At 39.3% G+C, this 19,469-nt stretch overlaps 2 protein-coding genes across 2 annotated transcripts in view; one reads left to right on the top strand and one right to left on the bottom strand.

The window, feature by feature from the left end:
* Positions 1 to 19,469, bottom strand: part of LOC134754214 (neprilysin-2) — a 278,975-nt gene that overhangs the window by 191,062 nt on the left and 68,444 nt on the right. The gene's annotated exons all lie outside the window — the stretch shown is intronic.
* LOC134754182 (amyloid beta A4 precursor protein-binding family B member 1-interacting protein) overlaps positions 1 to 19,469 on the top strand; it is a 129,874-nt gene that overhangs the window by 48,547 nt on the left and 61,858 nt on the right. The window contains exon 2 of the mRNA XM_063690314.1: positions 15,450 to 15,493. The gene's annotated coding sequence lies outside the window, so the exon portion shown is untranslated. The remainder of the gene's footprint in view (positions 1 to 15,449; positions 15,494 to 19,469) is intronic.

Here is a 19,469-nt window from a genome sequence, read left to right as displayed (position 1 = left end):
TTTGAGCCCCGGGACAGTACATAAATGATGTAGACAATCAAGATGAAAATGAGAGCCCTAAATAAACCTTCAAGAGCGGATATCTCAAAAACTATACAAGATATCGAAAAACTTGACTGAATAAAGCTTGTAACAAATTAAATCACTTTTCATTTTGTATAAGTGGCCATGTCGCTCAGACGCATAGTTTCCGAGATATAATAGAAAAACCGAAAAATGGAACCTTCAAACCCCACTCTCCCCCCCCAGCACCAGGGTTACGGCCGGGGACTTTTGATATGTTCACCACCTAACTAGTCTAAACAATGCTACGAAGTCAAAAATTGTGTTCCAAGCATTTCCCTCTATAACTTTTTTTGAGCATTCATTTCCTGGCCTAAAATATCGGTTGTTACATTATGATAGCCGTAATACTATTATATTCGTCATGCGAATAGTTTTGTTTATTAATAATGTGAAAGTTCTTCGGTATGAATAATGAGAATTGTACAATAATTTCCGTATTGAAATTTTCAATCTGACACGAATCATGTCATATTGGTTATGACCTTACTGCATCTTTTTACATTGCGACAGAAATGCCGGCGTTACCGCGGTCGGCGGCGGCGTGCGTGCGCTCGGATTGTCTCCATTATGCGCCATATGTTTACATTCCCATAGTTAGGCGATTGTCGACGTCAAACGCGCTTCCACATCGTAAATGTTTGGGACGATGTAAGTACATATTAGCTTTATCGTGGTTAGTTCTCTTCGTAGCTGCTCCGTACCTATATTCTGTTTTATCACCGAAATAATATGGTTTTTTTTTGGCTTGCACATGAGATACAGATGGACCGACAGCGCAGGCCTATAATACTTAAATAAAGTTCGATTTATCAGCCTTCGGTTTTACAAGATTGTTAGACGTTTGTTCCAATTCTGAAATAGAAATATAAATATTATAAAATAAAATACGGGGTGTCTGGTGGCAGATTTCTAATTTCAAAGTCAATTTACAGTTTAAAAAAATAATTGTGTGGTTTTAAGGAAAGAGAAACTTTTTTTCGGATTGTAGGCATTTAACTTAAATTTAAAGATTTTAAAGAGTGGAATGAAAATAACAAAAACATAATAGTAAAGTAAGCATATTTAGTGCTTTCAATTTGTTACACAAAGATAGTAACTAATAAAGCAGGTGTAAGTACCAAGTCTTAGGTTTACTTCCACCGCTTGCAGCTTCTGACTGCAATAATTAGGTATCACATTAGGAGATTTTAAGGTAATATCGCCAGCGCCACGCTCTGTAGCTCCGTACACAGTTTGCTCCAGAAATTCTTTAAAATTAACACATGAGTAATGATGTCATGATTCGGGTCCATCTTGTAGCTAAAGAATTTCAGGCATAGCTCTTATCTCTTGTATAAGCAGGTACCTCCATAGATGCGCTCTAGTTCCTCCCACGTGCCTTTAGCGGAATCAAATCGCACTATTTTTTGCAGAATGTCATCGGACATGGTTGTCGTAAACAAAATTAAAAATGCCTTGAGCACTAAGTATGGGCAAACCTTGGCTTATCGGTGATACTTGGTAATTCGGTGATACTGCGTTATTATCTTACGCTAAGCTCACACTGGTGAAATGTAAGCAATTAAATCGCTGCCAACCCGATTGCAAGCATCAAAACTGATAGCTGCCATCGATTTTATAGCTTGCATTTCCTCATGGTGAGAGCTGTGTAAGACAATAACGTAGTATCACCGAAAAGCCAAGGTTTGCCCTACTAAAATTTTAAGCCTCCAGGTGTTTTAATATTGGGAGGCCAATTTCCCTATTTAAATCATTCTCGTGTTTAATGCTTGCTCCATTTTTATTCGGTTACATTTTAAAATGAATACAGGAAAAAATGTACATCCATGAAACATTGTTTTTTATCTTTGTCTTGAAACTAGAAATGAGGATCTGATGAGTCCTATCAACATTTAGGGTTCTGACCCCCTTTTCGGGGGGTGTGGTCAGGGGGTTCATTTAAAAACAATGCACAGTTTACAAACTGGGCATGTGTTTTAAATTTACTATGACAGTACCGCTCTATCTTATTATATCCTCTTTGATATAACTTTTAAGTAAGTACCTAACTTAATCGGCATTTGTGCTCTTTTCAAATGGATGTAAATAAATTTTCTACCTTCAGCCGTTGTTTTTTATTTGATATTAAAAACATAAATCTGCCAACAGACACCCTGTATGATAGCGACGATCGACTGCATGGCAAGCGTTACAAGTTATGCCAACGCACGCTCGCGCTCGGTACAGGGACGGCACATCCTTCCGGGCCTTCCGGCGGTTTTGGACCCCAACAACCGCGCAACACGTGCCGCGACTTTAAAATAACTCTAGCGACGACACTGACGTTAAACGTCTACAATATGTTTGAGAGCCCTATATTCAAATCACAAAGTGCAATAAAATCGACTGTTATTTTAAGTTCATATTTGATAATTTTAGTTTGAGTAGTCTGGTTTAACGCATGTTTTATGTTAAACGCGAACAGCTCTCAATTGAATTGAAACTGAGCCCGTATCTGTTACAAGGACGTGCTCAACAGCATAAATGTATAGCTACTTTAATTAAGTGATGGACGGATATGCGGCACGTCACCACCGCGTCTTGACCAAGTCTTGACCTGACGTATTATATAATTCTCAACTGTTAAAATATCGCGCGCTCGTTCCCACTTTAGTTGTGTTGGGTCTCCATCTTGTTGAATATAAAGTTCTAATCTAATCTAATTCTAACCAAACTTCGAATGACTAGAAAAGATAAAAATATTCTTATTTATTCTATATAGTTTTAGTTTTTAGTTTTAATTTAGTTTTATTTTATAGATAAGTCCGTTTTTAAGAAATGTATTGTTATTTTTTTTAATAAATATTTTTTTTTATTACTCATAATAAATTAATTACTTAATTGTAGAAATTACTGTACTTACATTGATGATTTCATATTACCGTTTAATAGGAATATAAATTACCTACCCACGTTTACAGAAAAATGGTCTTAGAATGTACGTTTATGGTGATCTCTGACTCTAACCAAGTCCTCTTTTTCAAAATTATGTTTTGCCTCGCTTCCCTAAAATATATTTAATGCTTAAATTTCGTTCGCTATTTCATTTTGAAAAGTATTAGTTGGTAGTGATAAAATGCATTGAGCATTGCTAGAAGTTGCTAGGCATCAATAATCACGTTTACTATTGGTAGGTAACAGGTACCTAAAAATACCAAAATTACTTGAATAGTAGGTACTTATGTATACATTTTTATGACTCTTGTTTAAGTTGTTTGAGAAAAGCGCTATTGGCATATTAATGCCTCAGCGGAAACTGGGATTGCATATACTTATACGAGAACGACTGAGTACCTAGTGTACCTACCTACCCCACGATGTGTATTATTATGCAAACAATACATACTTCATTAAACAAGGGTAAGTAAGTAACAAACAAGACATCGATTAGTTAGATTACTTAGGTACTTATAATATATGTCACCAGATTATTGTTGCCTAGTTTATGTACTACATGAGCAATAGTTATTTACGATACAAGTGCGGAAAAGAGGAAAGTCGAAACGAGTGGCGATAAATTAAAACACAACCGCAGGGAGTGTTTTAAATCGACACGAGTTGCGAATTACCTATTTGCACGTATATCGTACGTTTTACAATGCATGTGCTCGAAAAGTGCGTTTCCTACAGAGCCATATCATGCGGAAAGTACTACTTTTCCGCACTAGTGCTTTATGTTTTCAATTTTTTTTACAGTACATATGGTGCTACTTTCTCGCACTAGTGCGGAAAAGCGCACTTTTCGTGCATATATCGAAAGCAGGGGGGTGTCACTTCGCAGTTTAGGTACATTTGGCCGGCGCGCCTCCCGGGCAGGAGTATGGCAATGGGCTGCCGCTCGACTCGCGCAAAATTGAAAATGCATAATGCCTTCGAAACCTAAATCTATAGATATTGTTCTGTATACGAATGTGTGAATAAACGGAAGAACAAGGAAGCAGAAATAACATTTTTTTTTAAATTCCGGACTATATTGACCGACATATTTTCAAAGAAATAAGTACTTCTGTGGCATAACTACTTCCGTGAGAATCAGACATACCATCTCCGGATAAAAAAACTATGTTTACAGAATCAACGTTTGTAATTCCTACATATTTGTCTTAAAAATAATAAATAAGTAGGTATAGGTACAAAAACTTGTCAAGTGACAACCCCGTGCCGACACTCGCAGCTCGGTCATAAAACTGCGGCGCGCAAAGAAGATTCACGGTTCGTGCGCGGTTATAAGTTTCAATTTTGCTTGCAGGCGGCGAGTATAGGTATAATTTTATACCTAAATCTGACTTTTGTAAAGGAGTGAATTTTCTGTACGGTAGTACTATTAGTTATTCTGTGTCGAAAGTTTAAAGGACCATATGTACTGTAAAATGTTGTACGATACACGTGCGAATAGATAATTCGCAACTCGTGTCGATTTAAAACACTCCTTTAATAATTAAACTTATTTGCCATGATATGTTTTTTATTTACTCGCACAATGCATAGCAAAACATTGTATGATACACGTGCGTAAAGATGATTTCCGCACTTGTTGCATAAATAGCTATTACAGTACATATGGCCCTTTAAACTTTCGACATATGCACGAAAAGTGCTCTTTGCGCACTAAGTGCGAGAAAGTAGCACCATTTATGTACTGTAAAGATTTAAGCCGTAGATAATAATGAAAGTTAATAAGAATAATAAGCCAAAAGGGGGTACCGTGGGTACGGTTCCACCGGTGTACCTGTACGGAACGGAACTTAAACGAACCTCGCAGTTTAAATACAGGTATGTAGGTGCGAGGTGCCCAGGGGGCACTGGGTGACGGAAGACCTGTCAGACGGCGTGGATATAGAGAAAGAGAGGAGATCCATGGCCGTTCGCTGTATAGGTAATATGCTAGCCCGCAGGTTTGCAACATGTAATGTACGAGGCAGGTAAAGGTCACTCTTTTTAAGGCCTATTATCAGAGTTTCTACACGTGCAGCCGGTGGGCAAGTTATTCTATTTGTACCCTTAACACACTGAGGGTACAATACAACAATGCATTTAGGATGCTGATGGGGATGCCGCGCCACTGCAGTGCTTTAGGTATGTTTACGGAGTCCAGGACAGGCTTTCATGCCATTATGCGTAAACGTGTGCGTGTGACATACCTAATGCGACGCGTGCGCCAGCCCTAAGAGCCTCTACGTTTGGTGGCCAGGAGGCTGGATTGCCCGTTCCAGCACCACTGGATGAAATTACATGTCCGGTGACAGCGGGCAATCTAGACTGCGCAGTTAGGATAGGTAATTATTTCTAGTTTTTGTTTTAGCCTTAAGTAATACTAACATTATCTTTATTATTTTGTTTTGTTATTTGTTACTAACCAATTTTATGGATACCTGATGTGTCTGAAATAAAGTTTTTCTACTCGTATAGTATTACAACTTCATATGCAACACTACAACCTTACTCTTTTCAACGTTGGATAGTGTATGGCAGTTCCGACTCGAGCATAAGAATTTTTTCGATACGGTTTAGTCAATTATAAAAATTTTGAAAATAGAACTTCATACATTTTGATAAAATATTTCTTGTTTAAGGACACTCGATTCAATGCAAATTAGCCAACGATGGCTTTTCGGAACATAATTTCGTCGCGGCATCTGTCATATTTCCGTCTACTTAAACACGCTGTTGCGGCGCTACTGCTTTGTGATTGGTTGGCCAATCACAGCTCGCTGCAGTCAAGAGGAAGAAACAAAACGATATCTCAAATGAATTATTTATTTTATGTTATATAGTAGAAACAATTGCTTCATAAGTCAGAAACGCGCATGTGACACCCTTCATATTGCAACATCCATAGACTACGAAAACCGCTTAGCGTTGCTTGTTAATTCTCCATAGGCTACGGTGGCCAAAATCGAGAAAAAAACTGTCTTAAAGTTAAATTTAGCAAGGAGCAGGTACCAGGGCCTCTTGAGTTACGAGGAGGTGTCGTTGACCAACCCGCCGGGCCTGGTGGCCGGGGCGCGTACAAGTATGAAGGTATCGCTCGCGTTTCTTAGCTGTATACGAGTACCTACTTTTGGTTTGTTTACCTATATGATTCTACTAGTTGAAAGTACATATTATTTTTATGTCTCGTAGAAAAAGTATTGTATACAATAGTGATATAATCAAGCTTTTCAATCTCGTACCTTACTTAAGCAACTCGGCAAGCTTCGTTGCTTAAACACGGTACTCGACTGAAATTATGAAAAAAAATTAAATTAAATTAAATTATACAACGTTTTACAGCACATATATGGCCCTTTAAATTTGCGACATATGTAGTTACGTAATGTGCTAATTATCGTACTAGTGCGGTAAAGTAGCACCCACAGAATAGTACATTTCGATGCTAGTGCGGAAAGTATGTCATTAGTCCACGAGGACCGAGATATCTTGCCACGAGCCGTAGGCGAGTGGCAAGATTCGGGACGAGTGAAGAATGACATTTCCGCACGTGTATCGAACTACGTTTTTTTAATACAGTTGCGAAAAAGTAAGAAAAACAACAAGTAAGGAATTCGAAACTTATATAGTGTTAATTCTGTGACATCATTGACATTGACATTATGAAGAGGTGTTTTTTTAGCTGTGTGTTATTATTATTGAACCCACTTCAATGAAAGTTTTTTTAAATGCATGTTCTATAAGACAGAAACAATTGTAAATATAACATTGTACTATTATCACAGGGCGGACACGCCATACATCAAAACTAGCTTGCGTTTACATGTGTGAACGGCACGTTCGTACACGCGTCTTTGTGTGCGTAAGCTGCTTAGGGCTGCCACTTAGATGTTTTTGAGTTCACGGAGCGTTGTCGTAATACTCGTAATGTAAATATCTAACTAAGGAATAGAAATATTTTTATTCCGTAATTAAAGAAACCATTTTTAAGTTCTCAAAATTTACATTACGCGGTTCTATTCTTCCGATTTATGCCCGTCATATTTATGAGAATACAGCGCAGCGTTCATATTTCCAATCATGGTTTGAGTTCCTCGGATTATTTGCACAAAATGTGAAAGAAAAGTACATGTTGTATTTGCAGGACAATGCTCTTAATTGAAAACTAAAAGTGTAACATTTAATAAATTTACCTATTTCCTGCAACAACATCAAACAAGTAGTGCTATTAAGGTTTCAAATATAACACACAGCCCTCGTGCGGTGGTGACATACGGCAAAGGCAGAGCCGAACATTCTCGAGGCCTGCCGAAGTGACACGAGCGGGCCGCGGCCGGCCGTGCACACGCAGGATAACCCGACCGAAACGTAAACAAACGAAATTGTATGGGCAATCTACCGGTCACCAAGCAATTGGTCCTTGGTCGGTTTATAGTCTTACACTCAACTGTACCTACTTTGAAAGCGGAATTATTATAAATAGGTATTTGCATTATTGTTTTTATTAATTTAAACGATTAAGTATATATAAATATTATATTTTTTTGATATGATAAAAGTGTAACAAAAAACAAAATATTTACGAAGGAATAATATCTATGTACCTACCTAGTACCTATAGGTAGTTGAATGTTAGCTAACATTCACAAGTTCAACGAACAGGTTGTTGAAATCGGTAGGTACCTATCTAAATATTATCACACCTTTTACACTTTGTTATATTGATGTACATTTGGGTTTTCGACAAATTGTAGTTTAAATGAATGTGATTGTAGAAAACGCGTTATTTAATGTATTATCAGTATTATATAGGTACCTACATGTTAGGTACACGCAGGTTATAAGTATTATTAAGTTCATATAAAATAAAATAAAAACTTCTTTATTTATCCAATCTGATATAGGCACTTAGGCACCCATACATTGCACAATACATCGGCATTTTGAACGTTCCGTCATCGCGTGACCGCGTCGCTAACCGAACTGAGCGGCCGGCGAAAAGCCAGCAATCTGGTGTCGCGGGGCGAGGTAACTCGAGTCGGTGCGTGGCCGTTCTGTATGATAATACTATTACTTATTCTGTGCTATTATTACCCAAATATCGTTAATTACGATTATTTGTCTATCGTACATTTATAAAAACAATATCGAATGTTGCCTTTGGAAACTTAAAGCAAAAAGAAAAAACGCCTCTTCTTTGACAGGCGTTCCGTTTCATTCAGACAACTTATTAGGAACGGTTTTTCAATATTCAATATATAAAAAATAGACGTGTTATAATGATGAAGAGGTAAGTAATAAAATATGAATTTAAGTAATACATTGACAGTAGGTTTTTATGGTGATTACGACGTTTAAAGGAAACTAATATTAACACTCATCAATAAGTAGTCATGAATTGGAAACCGAATAAATTTTAAAAAATTGGAAAAGTAAAAAGCACTAGTTCGCGAAAACCAACCTTCCGCACGCTAAATAGCTACGTAAAGTAGCACTTTTTGAGCAACTGTATTAAAAATAAATATACCATAGAAGACGCAAATGCATCTACTTCGCGTGTCCGAACCCCGACCAAGCGTCGAGGTTGACCGTCGCTCTTTACAGTCCACGCCGCCGGTTGTTGCAGCCGGACGTCCGTGAAAACTTAAAAAATACTACGTTGCATGATAATTAACTGCAACAGCCCAAAAATTGCGAGCACCCAAAGGCAAGAACTTATTTCCTATCACAGATAAGTAATTTCAAAATTATTTTATGCGTAAATTTTGTATGAAAAAGTCGGCACGCTTGGCTTCAATACAAATCGTGGTATTTGCGTCATCTAGCGTATATATTAAATCTGTGGTAGCACCATATGTACTGTAAAATATTATTATCATTAACACATGACATTTGGAAGATAAGAAATTAAAAAGAAATGGTTGCTTTGAATACAACAAAAAAAATATGTTTGTGTTAATATAGACTACCTAGATTGGACCTACACCTAGTAACGCATTAATTTAAATGACAGTTTCACGCTAGGTATGAGAATTTTTTATAATATAATATTTGGCCTTGGAGTCATCCGTTTAAATATTAGCTCTTAAATATTATTATTAAGTAAATGTTAATTGTTAATAAATAATAATGGAATTATCTAATGTAGCATGGTCAATACTTACTTAAAATTTAATTCAAAATTTTAAGTACGTACCGCAAAACGTGCCCGTTTTGGACCCACAAGCTTACATACTTCTGCGAAGTTCTTTCTATGGCTAAAAAACGAATTAGATATATGTCTCTTTATTTCCCCTGGGACAATATCTACGGAACAGAATCTAGTGTAAAATAAGGATGGTTTCAAATTTTCAAATTCATATCATACACAGTCGCTGCAAATCGTGCAGATGTCGCTCGTGACTTGGTTGCATATTCCCGAGAGTTCGCCGACAAAGGTACCTCAAACACAATCATACTTAATGAGCTGCATGAACGAGTCCAAAGTCTTACTAGTCTTTCAAATAGATACTTAGGTAAATAAAAACTTTTTACAAAAAAAAAAGAAAATCGACTTCAAAAAGGATGAAATAAAAATATTATCCTTTTTTAAGTATATGCGTTACCAACTGATATGTTTGAAGTCGGTGCCAAGCCAAACTTTGAATCATACCATGATTTTGGTGTGATTCGATAAGGATGCGGCTATATAAGTAAGTAGGTACGTTGAATTGCCTTACATTACGACAATGAACGTACTTTCTGTAGGTACCTACACACACTACCTCAGAATACACGGTCGAACCTTCTTGGCGCAATATCCGTGCCATCTTTGTCGGTACATTAGTGTAAATCTAATGCGTTTATTTGCCGTCGTATTTTTAAGGACATTTTTTACCAATTTTTGAACAGTCCATAGCACGCAAGTGTGGGATTGGGACCTCGTTATTTCCCGTCCCTTATCCGGTCCAGAGGACTAGGTACATTTCAAAATATAAAACAATTCAAGGAGTTGTCCTTCCTGCCAAATTTCACCTAAAGCGGTTCAGTTGTTTAGCCACGAAAAGATGACAAAGAGGCAGACAGAATTATTTTCATTTTATAATATTAGTACAGGTGTAATGAGATTTATAGACATACACAATGCTATTTATTTTTGGCTGGTATTCTTGCTACTTGGCTTGGCACCGACTTTAAACTTATCAGTTGGTAACGTATGTACTTAAAAAAAGGATAATATTTTATTTCATCCTTTTTGATGTCGGTTTTCTTTTTTTTGTAAAAAGTTTTTATTTTTCCATTTTTAGGGTTCCGTACCCAAAGGGTAAAAACGGGACCCTATTACTAAGACTCCGCTGTCCGTCTGTCCGTCTGTCTGTCCGTCTGTCACCAGGCTCTCATGAACCGTGATAGCTAGACAGTTGAAATTTTCACAGATGATGTATTTCTGTTGCCGCTGTAACAACAAATACTAAAAAGTACGGAACCCTCGGTGCGCGAGTCCGACTCGCACTTGGCCGGTTTTTTATATTTAAGGCATTGTTAAGAGCGTGATGCATGAATGAAAAACATAATCATGTTCAACACTAAATTCGTAAAATTTAATAATAATCAGGATTTTCCTCGAGTCCATCTGGGAAATCATTCCTGTCGCTACCTACACTAACTAAATCCATCTTCCGCCCCGCCACTGACCCAATCCCTCAACACCCCGATCACTCAAACTCACAGCACATGAACCCCTTATCACTGAACTCCTCGACCCTGAACCACCAACCCTTCAACCGCCATTCCCCCACCCCTCAACCTTAACCCCGACCCATCAACTCACCGCCCCCTCAACCCCCGTAACCTAGCAAACCCTGACTCGTCAAACCTAAAACCCTCAACCCCCAACCTCAGACCCCCCAAACACCACCCTCTACCTTCACCTCTCACACCTACCCCTCACCTCACCTCCTCCACAACCTGGGTAAAGAAGTCGGTTAAAAACATAGCCAGAACCGAATACAAAACCTCTTCCTTCTGGGTAAAGAAGTCGGTTAATCAGCGAAAAAGTTAATCAGCGTACTAGATTACAATTTAGCTTTTATAATGAAACCTCTCCTCTTAAATATAATGAAAGCATAAACAAAATAGTTATTTACTATACAAGTGCGAAAAAGAGGAAATTCGAAACGAGTGGCGATAAATTAAAACACGACCGAAGGGTGTTTTAAATCGACACGAGTTGCGAATTACCTATTCGCACGTGTATCGTACAACGTTTTACAGTACATATGGCAGTTTAAATTTTTGACATAGTTACGAAATATGCTAATTTACGCACTAGTGCAGAAAAGTAGCACCATATGTACTGTAAAAAATATTATAAACTTCAGTATTTTCAAAGTAAAACTCATTTATACCTACTTGGTTCGTATGAATTAGTGACATAGTTAATTAAAAAAAGCTATAACTCCCTCGTGAGTTATAGCTTTTTTTTAGAATCCATAACTCCCGCGCAAAACAATATAGGCCTTTGTCCTTCAGTACACCTGAAATAAGATCTTTTTTGAGCAAGTGTGATGAAAAAGTATACCGGGTGTTTCCTGTAACAGGAGCATTAAATTAAACTGGAGGCTGTACTCCTCAAACTGACCAACATTTGTTCAGCAACTTTTAAAAATAACTTGTGTTTTGATTTTCATTACACTTTAAAGTTTATTCTAAGACGCAATGTATTGCAGTTTTTTATGTTTAAAGGGTGACAAGCAACGTCAAACACACAGATGACAGCGTACATTGAAAATAATATTTAATTAGTATGAAAAAGGTATAATCTAAAAATTTCATAATTTTAAAAAGTTGCTGAACAAATGTTGGTCAGTTTGAGGCGTACAGCCTCCAGTTTAATTTAATGCTCCTGTTACAGGAAACACCCGGTATATGTTATCAGCTTAAAGTCCTGATCCTGATGCCTAATGACTTGTTTGCCGTTCTGATTCTCGGCCCATCCACTAAACGAGTAGTCGGAAACATCACGAGTCCGTGACTGTCTGAGGACATTGTCTCTCAACCCACGCACAAGAAACACTTCTTGTTTGCTTTTGGTAATAATGGACCCACATTTACTCACGTACCTATGGCGTTTTCGACATCGTTAATGAAAATAGCTTTTATAATTGTTCTATTCACAAAATAAGTGCATTGTTTTACATGACGTGTAAGTTTTAAAACCGGACAAGTGCGAGTCGGACTCGACCACCGAGGGTTCCGTAAATCCGTACTGCTATCTGCTATAACAACAATCATACCTTATAAAAGAAGTTACGTTCATTAATGCCAACATGTTTATAGAAAAATATGTCTGTTGTAAATTGTTAGTGCGGTTTCCTGCTTGCAATATTTAGCTGCCATGAATGGAAATGGCTCGTACGTCTCTAAGCTAGCACTAATCCTTAAAGGATTTAAAATGCTTTGCGAGCTCATTACAAAACAATACAATATTCTGAAACATGCTCGAAAATGGTCGCATTTTGTTCGTAAATTGAAAACGCGAAGTGCCTAATGTTTATCACAGCGACAAGCTTTATTATTATTATCAACTTATTATTATTATTAAGAAAATATCAAGTTATTTTATTAATCAAAACTACTAAAGGACATTAAGTATCAAATATTATAAAATTAAAACTAGAAGTAAACCTAAAAATAAAATTAATTATAATTTTAGCAAACTAACAGGCAATGTATAGGTGGGTATATAAAAGGCCTATGTCCAGTTCCGACTGTCACCTGGTCGCCGCGTTGCCGCGTTGCACGGCCAGCGATATTTGCTGGACTAGGTAAGAGCCGGAACGGGGGTCGCAGCCCCTATCCCTCAAACGCCGCCCCAAAGTTATAAATGTTTTGGCCTCCGCACACCAAGGCCCCGCCGTTTCTATAGCGACCGGAACAAAGTCGTATGTTGGTACCAAGTTTGCATATTTGTTATTTTTTTAATTTTGCAGCATTCTCGGCGGCCGCGCCTGCCATTTTGCTGGTATGAGTGATGTGGGAGGCGGCAAAGGTGCTAACGCAAGTGTCGTCCCAAATCAGGCTGCGGCCTTTTGCCCAAGGTACCAACGTAAGGTCGCTTACCGTCTGTGCGGCTTAAAACCTGCGGCTCCAGGATGCATGGTACACTGGCCGAGACCATGGCACGACAGATTAGCTCGTTGATGGCGTGATGCCTTGGTATTCGACCCGCACATCGCAAGCAGCTTAAGCCGTGGTCTTTTATTAGTCTCGACCATAGTCCCGCAGATGCAGCGATGGGGTTCGCATACCTTACACCCTAGTCTTAAGGCGACTCCGACTCTTAACGTGTCATGGTCGAGGAAAGTACCCAATTGTGGTGAAGGCAGTGCGTGCAGCCAGGCCCCCGACTCGGGTTGCCTGACGGCTTTTAGTCTGGCGACATCTTCTGCTTGTGGAGCGCTGTTCAATAAGTTGAAATACATGCGCTCACACAAGGTGTCGTCCCAAGGTCTTTGAAGGTCAGGGTTGTCCGGGCGTACACCTCCAGAATAGCGGGTCGTCCACTCAATTGGACGTTTAGGACACTTTCAAGATCTTTATTGAGTGTGGTATCGTATTCTTGAACATCCTGTTTAAACATCCAAGTTGGCGCCGTCCGTAGGGTCTATGTTATTCGTGGCATAGTGAAGCAATTGCGTAGCAATAGCAGAGACACGTGCGCTGATAAGTGTTTTAGGCGCTCGTAAGAAGATCTCAATGCCAGTCTTTGCCTGGAGCGCCGAACTTCCCCTTCAGGAAAAATCGGAGCATCAAGGAGGCAAAAGGATGATTTGTTTCGGACCTTAATGCCTGGAAGTAAAGGTTCGAAATTGGGGACGGAGTTCATCGCAGCGGGACTGCAGGCGAACAACTCGCACTTTGCTGAATTTATTTCCAGGCCAATAGACCGCAGGGCTGGCAGAAGTCTGTTGACGTCGTTCAGAACAACATCAGAATCGCCTCCTATGGTCCCGTCGTCTAAATACCAGACATTCAGAGGTGATTCTTATGTTGTGATCAGGCCACAGATTATATAATAGTTCTTACGAACAGATACTTATCTCTCAAAGAAAACGCAAATATCTACCGTTTTGATACCTACACAAAAATACAATGGAGTGACCTTCAACGCGCCGCTCCCCGCACCGCGCGCGCCGACACAACGCTAGGGTTGCCGACGCTTCTGTCAAATACTTAGGTGTCTATAAATGTGTCGTAAAAAACATTACCTACATCTATAAATCAATTTAAAAGTACCTACGTAGCTTGTAACTATCGTAAAAATAATAACAGTAGGTGTAAGTCCCTATATTGAGAATGTCTACTTACTTTTCCTCATCCGTCGAAAGAGGAAAAAACTATATTTTTTTATTTGTTTCGTTGTTTCTGCATCCATCCACACTACAGGTTTTGTTATTTGCTCGTGACGAAGACATTTCTTTGGCATAGCGCGCGGTGACGTGCGTGCGTGAGCGCGTGTGGCAACCAACTGGCTAGCTTGTGTCCCGCCGGCGGGAAGCGAGTCGTAGGTATAAATCCGAGCTCGCGCGGAGTTCCATAGGCCTGATCAGGCTTCGTACCTATAGCTAGGCAAAACACAAGGGGGCCCAATGGATCGCCTTGCTGAGCGTGACGCGATGGTATTGTTATCGAAAAAAGGTTGCTCGGAGTTCGGAGCCGAGTAGCATTGGAAAAGAAATGGATACAGAGCGGGGGTATGATTTTTCGCTTGCTGTAAGATTACATCTCTTTCGACAGAATTAAAGGCATTTTTTATGTCCAACTTTATGATCACAACGTCATTATTCTCGTCATTATTATTATTCAATCAATCAATCAATATATTTTATTTCAGACTAATGTCCATAATCTCCATTTTATAATATTTATTTATTTATTTTCTGACTCGGACCAAGCCTCGGCCTGGCATCTAGGTACCTCGTCAGAAAATGCCTTTCTTTCCATCCCTCGGCAACAATGTACTATTTATATTTTACCTACTTATCCACAAACTATACATAAGCACATGTCATTGAAAGCCAACAGAGCAACAGAGAATCAAGAAACTTGTTTTAAAAAAGAAGGCGAAAATGAATTCAGATCCTAGGCAGGCGTAAATAATGAAAATCAAGTTTATGGCCTCATTTTCACGAGCGCTTTTTCAACGCGCGTTAAAAAAGCGTTTGAATGACACAGATGTACTCGTAAACGTGTTTATTCACACGATGACGGTAGCGCTTTTTATCATATTGGATTTTCAACTTTAAGCCTTGGCCTTTAAATCGAATTTAGCGTGCGGGCAGATTCAAGCGCTTTTTTAACGCGCGTTGAAAAAGCGCTCGTGAGAATGAGGCCTAACTAACTAAATGTTTACATTCTATCTTTTATTTCAGATATTGGAGAGAATGCAGTTCCAATTACCTTCTTGAAGTAGCGGGTGAGTAAAAGAAGTGATGTTAAGTTATTGTAGACACATGTAATAATTGTTAATTATTTTTCATTACACTTGCTCATAAATGGTGGTGTTTCGCGCAGGTTAAGCGGTAATAAAAGGAAAATAAATCCCTAGGGAGGTAATGTTTTTTGTCTATTATATAGTTAAGCCATATGAACCAAGTAGGTTAAGACGGTCTTTACATTGGTGTCCGAGCGGGTCATCGCTATAGCGCACGCGTATAGCGCCGTCACGCTCGTACACCGGGGCGACGTGCGAATTCGCATCAGTGTGATAACCACGTCAATAATAAGTCAATAAGTAATAAGTCAACCATATTGTTTAAAATCAAGATATGTGAGTTTTACTTTCAAAGTACTAGTGATGTTGATTATTTCATATCTTCTTCTTTGTCCTATCCTCATGGCTGAGGGACGTGCCGTGACTACTGTGGACACTCCTCACCAGTGCTCTCCAGTGCTCTCCAAGCCGCTGTATCTTAGGCCCGATGTATGCTATTTAGCCTGTAATGTGGCTTTTGTCTCCGACGCGACGTTATTCTGTCCGCCCAGCGCGTGGCCATACGTCCATCCACACGCTTCCTTGCCATGCAGCCAGTGATTATAAGCTTCTCCATACTGTGTGGTCATGTCCTGCTCAAATAGCTGAAGAAACCAAGTACACGTTGGGTGGAGAGCCCCGTTTTGATCTTGAGTTCGTCGAGAATAGATACGATATTTGTACGGCGATCAGCCCATGAGATTCGGACCATTCTTCGCCAGAACTGTGGTGCACTTTGGTTCTCGAATGGTCCAGGTTTCGGACGCGTACAGAAAGAACGAGAAAACAAGGGTCCGCATTAGTTTGATCATAGGGGTTTATGCTCCTGTTCTCCCATATTTTCTTGAGTCTATTCACCGCAGCTTAGGCCATCTGGGCTCTTCTAACCACCTCTTGGTAGCAGTCGCCATCATCGTTTATTTGAGATCCCAAGTACACAATCTTGTGTACACACCTCAAGATCGTCCAACTCTTTGATTCTCTGCATTTTACCAGTACTTGCTTCTACTACCTATACGATATATTACTGAAAATTACATATTAAATGAAATCTGTGATTTTCATTTAATGAGCTTAATGAGTTGAGATATAATTTATACTTACCAATGTCGGTAATATTACTGATATTGTAGGGTCAAAACTTTGTACCGAATTAAAGTGACGTCATAACATAAACGGACTCTAAAGCCTAATTTTCTTACTTTATCCTTATAGGCATGTACCTTTTAGTTGTTAAAAGTTGTATAATAAAGTCTTTGAAAAATGTATCCACATCGTTAACTCTTGTAATTCCTACAGAAAAGTCGCCGGTTATCTCGAACGTTTTTGACCCTATACCTGTAAGGCATGTAATTATACCGCAATATGAGCGAAAGGGTCTAGCAGGCTAAGCGAACAAGAAGTGCTCCCAACGCACGCACACACACACACACACATGACGCACGAAGATTTACGCAAATATTATTGTATGTGTATGTAGTGGGTATTAGTGGCTACTCATACATTTTTTTTTGTAGGTGTACTCTCCGCGAAAAGTTAAAAAAATTAGAAGAAAGAAAAATGCTTTTTTTTTATAATGAAGTATTGGGACATGATGCAGGTTAAAAATATGCATTTTGTAATCTATTTTATTAATTGTCAAATATAGTTTTGTTTGCTTAATCTAACTTGAACAGTTTACAAAATATGACACTTTCACTGATACGCTGATTATTTTACATTATCCTGAATAACTCAAAAACAAAAGAAGATCGAGGACTGATATTAAGCATAGTGTTCTTAGGACCTTCCAGTAGTACACCACCTGAAAGAAAGACCAAACCCGTCGTTGGGGGCACTTCTTGTTCGCTTAGCCTGGTAAACCCTTTTACTCCGGCTCCGATCTCACCGACCGGAGGCACAGAATATACCTATATAATATTACATACTAAGTAGGTACAGAAGATTCACTCCCTAACAAAACGCGACTACTACGCGCAAGGCGGCGCAAGCGCGTGCAGGCGTCCGTTAACCATAGCGGTGTGCGGCAATTACTAGGCAAAACCTCAAAATTGAGGCGGCCGCAGGTACTTGTAGAGACGCGACGAAATTGCGGAGTGAGACACGCCTGCCGGAGGCTCCCATCAATCCCGAACATATTCAAATACGGAGCTCTCACTCTTTAGCGCAATTACAATTTGAATATAATATATATACATATTATGCTACCTATATGCTGTTATGTATTTTACCTACATTATAAAGCCGAGTTGTGTGGTTGGCTCATTTTCGAACGCACCGAGGTGTACTTTGAAGCTCGAGGGCCGAGGGACACAGCTTCAAACGGCGGACACCCGCGCAATTACTCTTTGAATGACGAATCTCTCCCGGGAATCGGCAACGTTTACGGTTAGCCCTGTTTTCATGGGGGCCGCCAGATTTAAACCGACTGGCTAACTCCCAGAACTGCGTAATGTGCATGAGACAGGTATCAGGATTACCTACTGGGATGTATATTTTGGGGTATAATATCAATGTTAATTAGTCATTAGCATCTGACTTCGTCTTGTACATTACAATGTTTTTTACCGGCTTCTATTAATAAGGACTTTCCGTAGTTTCAAATTGGCTTTACAAACTGTCTGCTGAAGTTGAGAAGCGAGCGTACCAGTTTGGCACTGACATAAACGCTATCGAGAACGTAACTTATTTTCTGTGCATCTCGCTCGTACTCGCATATTAGTATGAGCGAGATGTATAGAATAGTTATTTGTGCAACAAGAGAGGAAAGTTGGTTTTTCTTGCGAGTGTTTATTTTGAGTCCCGAGAAAGCGATAGATTCTAAGGTAGAATCTTGAGCGTAGCGAGGGACTCAAAAACACGAGATGTAAAATAACTTTGCTCTCGTGTTGCACACATAATTTTTCACCTCAGTAGTGAGAACATATTAAAGGTTAAAATGTATTTCAAATTACACAGAATAAACAGAAAAAAATATATTATAATATGTACGATAATATGGACCGGACCGGACCGTAACGTAACGTACCGTACCGTACCGTACCATAAAAAATGTTATAAAAGTATGAAGTTCATGGCCTTCACTAAATTAAAAAGCTACATTGTTTCACTCCCTGGAGTGAGGAAAATCGCACTTTCCTCACTCCAGGGAGTGACGAAAGTAGGCTTGTTCGAGCTGCTGAGGTGAAAAGTAAATTACTTAGACGTTAGCGTATATGTATGTCAGTTTTGACACTGTCAGTGACTCATGGTACGGGTACTTATGCGTGATAACGCTGCTTTGTTAAAACCGAGTTGGCCGTTCGTATACCGCTGCCTCTTTGTGTCGTTGCTAATAGTGTACCCGCGTGCCGGGTGGACTAATAGGTAGCGACATAACCAACTAAGTGAATTAAAACTTTTTCTCAGTCATGTGTGGAAATATTGTCATTGCGTTCGTAATAATAGGCTGCGAAACATCGCGTTGCACGCGCATTAGCAATGCCCGGCTGGCAATGTAATTTCGTACAGCATTTTGTTTACCTACTTCTTTTCAACGAGACAATTTTCCGACCTAGACCGGCAATAGAACTTGGGCGCGCGTCACACGCCGCCTTTTATGTTATTATCGGTTTTTAGATTCTATCCAAGCATTTTTTGAGAAAAGCACTATACACGACTCAGCCGGGGTGTGTAGGTATATAAAATGGCCTCGCTTCGCTCGGTTCTTTATCGGCCGGTAATTCCCGGGCTTTGTATGTATTTATTGATATTGTGTTATGTTCTATACAGAAATACTTACTTAATGGTTTGCTTAATACTTTTATGTGGTCCCCGGTTTTAGAGGCGAGATTCACACCGACATGTCGTGTCGCGCCGTGTTGTGTATATAACTGTGCACACCGGCGCTCCCCAGGCGTCGTTTGCATCTTACTGCATT

This window comes from Cydia strobilella, chromosome Z, assembly GCF_947568885.1.
Source record: "Cydia strobilella chromosome Z, ilCydStro3.1, whole genome shotgun sequence".
Lineage (NCBI taxonomy): Eukaryota > Metazoa > Arthropoda > Insecta > Lepidoptera > Tortricidae > Cydia > Cydia strobilella.
The sequence above is the reverse complement of the archived record's forward strand: the minus strand, read 5'-3'. Positions and strand labels throughout refer to the sequence as shown.